At 37.0% G+C, this 6,000-nt stretch overlaps 1 long non-coding RNA gene across 1 annotated transcript in view; it reads left to right on the top strand.

Annotated features, from left to right (window-relative positions):
* Positions 1 to 309: 309 nt before the first annotated feature.
* LOC141561772 (uncharacterized) overlaps positions 310 to 6,000 on the top strand; it is a 43,778-nt gene continuing 38,087 nt past the window's right edge. Inside the window, exon 1 of the long non-coding RNA XR_012488154.1 lies at positions 310 to 418. This is a non-coding gene — a long non-coding RNA (uncharacterized LOC141561772). The remainder of the gene's footprint in view (positions 419 to 6,000) is intronic.

Below are 6,000 nucleotides of genomic sequence, written 5' to 3'. Positions count from 1 at the left end.
CTTCCCTCTTTTGTGCTGTCTTCACTCCTCAGAGTCACCAAGACCAATTTGATTCTCATTGGCCAGCAAAAGGACCCAGGTCAAGCTCCATTGGTCATTGTTTGGGTCCTGATTGACTCAGATTGAATGTAAATAGCAGTCATTTCTGCTTTGGCCAGAAACCCCAAGGGTCTTCCCCTCTCAGATTCATTTATTTATTTAGAAAAAAAATTGGAGGGGAGGATTAGGTGAAAGATTCTTTGCCTCAATTGCTTTCTAGCTTTAATCACTAAATGGGTACAGCATCAGTCAAACAGAACTGATGAAGAACTTAGTTTAAAAAGACCAAGGTCTCCCACTGCATCCAGGGCCATCTTCAGTCATCTTGATCTATATCTTGCTGCTGGACACAGATGCTTTGGAGGGGAAAGTGAGGCAGGTAACTTTTCACAGCCCTTCTTCACTTAAATCCAATTCACTTGCATGTCATGGAATCATCTCCCTGATGTCTTGTTTCTCTTAAAGAATGAAGGACAAATATCAACCCATTAGAGCATAAATTCTCTGAAGGCAAGGACTATCTGATTTCCTGGTATTTGTATCCCCTGTACTTAGCACAGTACTTGGCTTAATAGCAAACTCCTAATAAATGCTCTCTGCCTCTGTCTCTGTCTGTCTGACTCTCTCTTCCAATTTTGTTTTCTTTTCCTTCCTCTCTCCCCACCCCCTCTCTGTGTCTCTATCTCTGTTCTTTTTCATGTATGCATGTATATATGTATGACTGATGTCTGAGCAATGTTTGAGAGAGAGAGAGAGAGAGAAGATATCAAAAAGGAAAAGAGAGAGAGTCAAAGACACAGAGAGAGAGAGGGAGGAAATCAGAGACAGAGGAAAAGAGAGAGACAGAGATGACAAAGGCAGATAGAGAGACAGAGAAAGACAAAGATACAGAGACAGAGAAAAAGAGAGACAGAAACAGAGACAAAGACATAGAGACAGAGACACAGAAGAAGAGAGTCACAGAGAGAGAAAGAGAAAAATAGAGAGACAGACAGAGAGGGAGAGAGACAAACAGAAAAGAAGAGAGACAGAAACAGACAGAGAGAGAGACAAAGATAGAGAGGGAGAGACAAAGACAGAGAGGGAGAGGGAGAGACAGAGAGGGAGAGATACAGAGAAACAGAGAGGGAGAGATACAAAGAAACAGAGGAGGAGAGACAGAGATACAGAGAGGAAGAGACAGAGAGAATCTCCACAAGCTAGACAATGACCAAAAACCACTTTATCTAGAAGGGGAGAGATATAGAGGGGAATATAGGTAATGTAAACACAAAATGACATCAATAAAAATTTATTTAAAAGATACTTTACTCACTATTTCAAGGATTCATGATTTCATCCATAGAAGTATTCTCTCTAGCAAAATAGATTATGACCTCTCCATACCCTTGTGTCAGTTCTTCATTAGTTGCTGCAAACCCAAATTCTTACTTCTATTGTCAAGTTCCGCGGTAATGAGTTTCTCTGACCTGAGCTGGGCCGATCCTTGAATAAGAGACAAGCAATCCATCACCCAGTTTTAATTCAAAGCCTTTTCTAGTTTGGCAGGATCTACTAGAACTGGCCTGTTTTTTGCTAGTAAGAGAAGCTAATAGAGGGTGCCTATAAATATATAAATGTATATATGCATGCAGATAGAATTATAGACATCACACTATATGCACATACATAGCATCATAAGTAAAGAGTTTCATTAGAAGGTCTCTTCAGAGACCATCTAATGAAATCTCATTTTACAACAGGAAAAATTCTCCCAGGGAGAATGGGAGACTTCCTTAATTTCAGAAAGGGACCAGGAAGTGGCAGACTAGATTTTTAACTAGGTTGCTCAGATTGCATAGCTAAGTGTTCTTTTCCTTATGCCTTGTGTTTGCTCAAATGCAGTTCTGACAAACTCTAATAGAAATGGAAGCCATTGAATTATACATAAGGATCTCTGGGGGCAACATATCAGCTTAGTAAACAATACAGTCTTAATAATATTTCTTTTTTCATTATACCAGCATCTTAAAATCATATAAGAACTACATTTTGATTTTCTGGTCACATAAGGGGAATTGATGTGTTTTTGACATCTTTGATCTAACCAATCAGTCAATAAGCATTTATTAGGCACCAAACACTGTGCTAAGCAATGGAGATACCTCAAGGACCTTACATAGCAATGGAAAAGATCACATAAATAAATAAATATGCACATAAATAAATGTGCATATAAAAGATACACCCCGAGTAAAGAGGAGACAGAGAATACATAAAGGTTAGACATAAGGCCTCTGGGGACCAAGCTTTTTTCCTTTCTCCATCATGAATTAAGAGTCAAGAGTCCAGTTTTATTTCCATTAATTCATTGGGTGACATAGATCTCAGTTTCTAGGAAAGGTGATGTGGTAAAGTTAAGGAAAGCTCTGGTTTGAATTTGAAGAAAATAGGCTTTACCCCTGTAACTTGCTATTGTTCTCAGAAGTCCTTTCCAAGTCTGAATTGAACTAATTCTAGATTATAATAGACATAAATTTTAATTATAATAGCTTATAATTTTGCTGTTGTTCAGTCATTTCAGTTATGTCTGACTATTTGTGACCCTATTTGGGATTTTCTTAACAAAGATAGTGGAGTAGTTTGCCATCTCCTCCAGCTCATTTTACAGTTGAGAAACTGAGGCCAACAGGATTAAGTAACTTGCCCAGAATCCCACAGCACTCTATTCACTGTTCCTCTTGGTTGTCCAATAGATTATAATATGCCTTAATTTGATTTTATATTAATTATATAAATAAATTAAGTGTTCATATATCATTTTGCCATTCAAATCCTTTATATTATCATAACATATGAACATGTTAGTACTACAATTTGTCTCCTTTTCACCAGAATTGGAGGACAAGAAACATTGATATATCTTCCCTCACATTTTTATGCCCTCTTAACCTCCCTCCCACCTCTGCTCCACCTTTTTCTCCAATGCCGGAGCCAATACACCTGAACAAATTCAAGAACTCCACCTAATCTCATGGTGGCAGTGAACCACACATCATTTTGATATTCCATCAAGAAATGTCATTCAGTGCAGGCAGCTTGCTCCTGTGACTTGGAGTGTTTATGAGGACTCTGGTCCAAGGAGCTTAGACTGTTTTACTGACAACATTTCCCTTCAGTATCATGATGCCAAAGAAGGTGAGGGGAAGGTCAGAGGGAAGGTAGAGAAGAAGGGGAACAGTCATCATGAAACACAGATATCATCTCCCCTTCTCCACACCCTGTTTAACAGAAAAGGAAATAGAAATACGGAGAATATAGCACTGGGTTCTCATACTTTACATCCATCCCCCTCAATTTGGGATGATGGAAAAGAGTCAGGAGACTTTTATTTGAATCCCACCTTCATCACTTACAAATCATGATGCTAGTCAAGTCAGAATCTCTGAACTCTGATTTTCTTATCTGTAAAATGGGGATAATGATTATTCCATATACTATATGGACTTGGGGAAAAGACTTTGAAAAGGCCTCGGGAAACCCTTAAATCCCATAAAGAGGAGTAATTGTTGATGTTACTCTTTCTCTACTAGGCCCATGAGCCACCTATTTCTGATGACTTCTAATAATAATTTCTTTCTCTCTTTCTGGATTGCCCAAACTGGATTGCCAAGTTTCTTGGTACTTGATATGATTAAGTTTAGCCCTTTACATTTTCTTCTGTTATTCTGCAACTATTTCCTGTGACATATTCTTGTTTCCAAACACTACCAAAAATTCCTCAGGAGCACTGACTAGGTCATACATGTTTCCTGTGACCCTCACAAGTTCATAGGCATTCAACAAATATTTTCACTGGAATTGAACTGTATTGAAAGAGGCACATGAGAGGTGCCCCCCACATTTCCTGCGCCCACCCCCACCATTCTTATCAGAGACACTCAATAAATATTTTGACTGGATTTGATTTGGGGTAGAGCCAAGTTGGAGGAGTAGCGGCAAGGACTTAACTGACTCTCCTCCCCCCTCCTCAATTCCTTTCCAAACAACTTTAAAATAATTATTTTAAAAGAAATCTCCAGTGGCAGAACCAACAAAAGGCTAGGATGAAACATCTTTCTATTACAACTTAGAAGGTGACAGAAAAGCTCTGTCTCACAGGGGTGAGAGTGGGTTCATAGCCAAGAAATAGAGGACAAGTTCTATGTCCTTAGGACATTACAATCTCATGTTGTATGCATCCCTATAAGAAAACCTAAAGAATAATTCATTATAAGGCAAAATTGTTTAAAGTGCTTTATATACTATAAAACTCTACAAATTATTATTTATTACCTATTGTCATTTGTAATATTAGTAATAATCATACTTGTTGGAATGTGGTAGGGAAAAAAAAAGCACTGGTACCAGGAGATCCATTTTCTAATTCCACTTCTGTAGCTTATCGCTTGTGAGAACTTAGTCAACTCATTTACTCTGTAAAATGAGGGGTTTGGATTGGACATCTCTGAGCCAGCTTCTGGTTCTAAATCTGCAGTCCTTATCATCATAATAATTGCCTCCTTCAAATCCCAGATAAAATCTCAGCTTTTACACAAACCTTTCCCCAATTCCCCTTAATGCTAAAGTGGTGATTTATCTTCAATTTATCCTGTATATGTGTGTATGTTGTATATCTATGTATATAGAAAGTACATATAGAGACACATGTGTATATATATATATATATATATATATATATATATATATATATATATATATATATATATATATATAGTTTATCTATATACCTATATATAGGCATCTAGGTAAATATGTGAACATATGAATATAGGAATATTTATATATATATATATATATATATATATATATATATATATATATATACGTAGGCACATATGTGTAGGTACATATATATGTATGGGTACATCTACATATACATACACACAGAGTGTATGTCAGTGTGTATGAGATTTATACATATTTTTTACATGTTGGCTCTTCCATTAAACTTAGTTGCTTTGTTACTTGACTTTCTACAGGTTGAAATAGGAGTCTAAAGTAAGTTGTTTTTGTTTTTGTTTTTTTCATTGTATCCTTATACCTTTGCACAGTCTTTGGCACATAGTAGTTACTTAGTAAACGTTTATTGACTCATTCATATTCCTTTTTTGGAAGGCAGAGTTACCCAGGGTCACACAGCTAGTTAATGTCTGAGACTGGATTTGAATTCAGGTCCTCCTGATTTCGGAGCCTTTGTTCTTTCCATATTATTCATATTTCTTTAAGGTTCACAAAGAGAAGGATAGCATAGTGGATAAAGAACTGGTGACCTCAGAGTCAGGAAAACAGACCTGGGTTCCGACATTACCTTTGCTATATACTGGCTATTTAACCCTAAGTCGGTCACCTGACCTTTCCATGCCCCAGGAGGAATGAAAAGCAATGAGTTAAGGAGTCTGGATATTGGAGAAGGGAGGAACTAAGGAGATAAAAATAAAGAAAAACAATCCTGGGTATGGTAGCAGTATTTAACTTGGAAGCTTACCAAGAAGAAATCAGCCTAGGCTATCCAAGGCATCCAAAATAGAGATGTCAGTGGCACCCCCCCCAATATGTAAATTATGTGGCTCTCTTGATAAATGTCTTTTCAGTCCAGAGATAGCTCTTGTTTTAGAAATTCATCTGTTCCAGAGGGGACCATTTCTGCTCCTTATCAAGGCAGAGGCAGTGTCCTCTGAGCATAGTAGATTGGCTATGTAATCTCAAAATGATTAAGGTTCAGAAAATGAAGATGATTTTTTTCAAGGTAACCTTTTTATCAACAGAAGTTCAAAAATAAAAATAAAAAAAGATTTAGGCTAAAATCCTGACTGTTGCTTTCTAAATGGGCATTTCCCATTGTCAGGTAATCATTTGGGGCCTCTGTTTTTTCAGCATAAAATAGAGGTTAGACTAAATGATTTAAGGTTTTTTTCTAGT

Source organism: Sminthopsis crassicaudata, chromosome 3, assembly GCF_048593235.1.
Source record: "Sminthopsis crassicaudata isolate SCR6 chromosome 3, ASM4859323v1, whole genome shotgun sequence".
In the NCBI taxonomy this organism is placed as follows: Eukaryota; Metazoa; Chordata; class Mammalia; order Dasyuromorphia; family Dasyuridae; genus Sminthopsis; species Sminthopsis crassicaudata.
The sequence above is the reverse complement of the archived record's forward strand: the minus strand, read 5'-3'. Positions and strand labels throughout refer to the sequence as shown.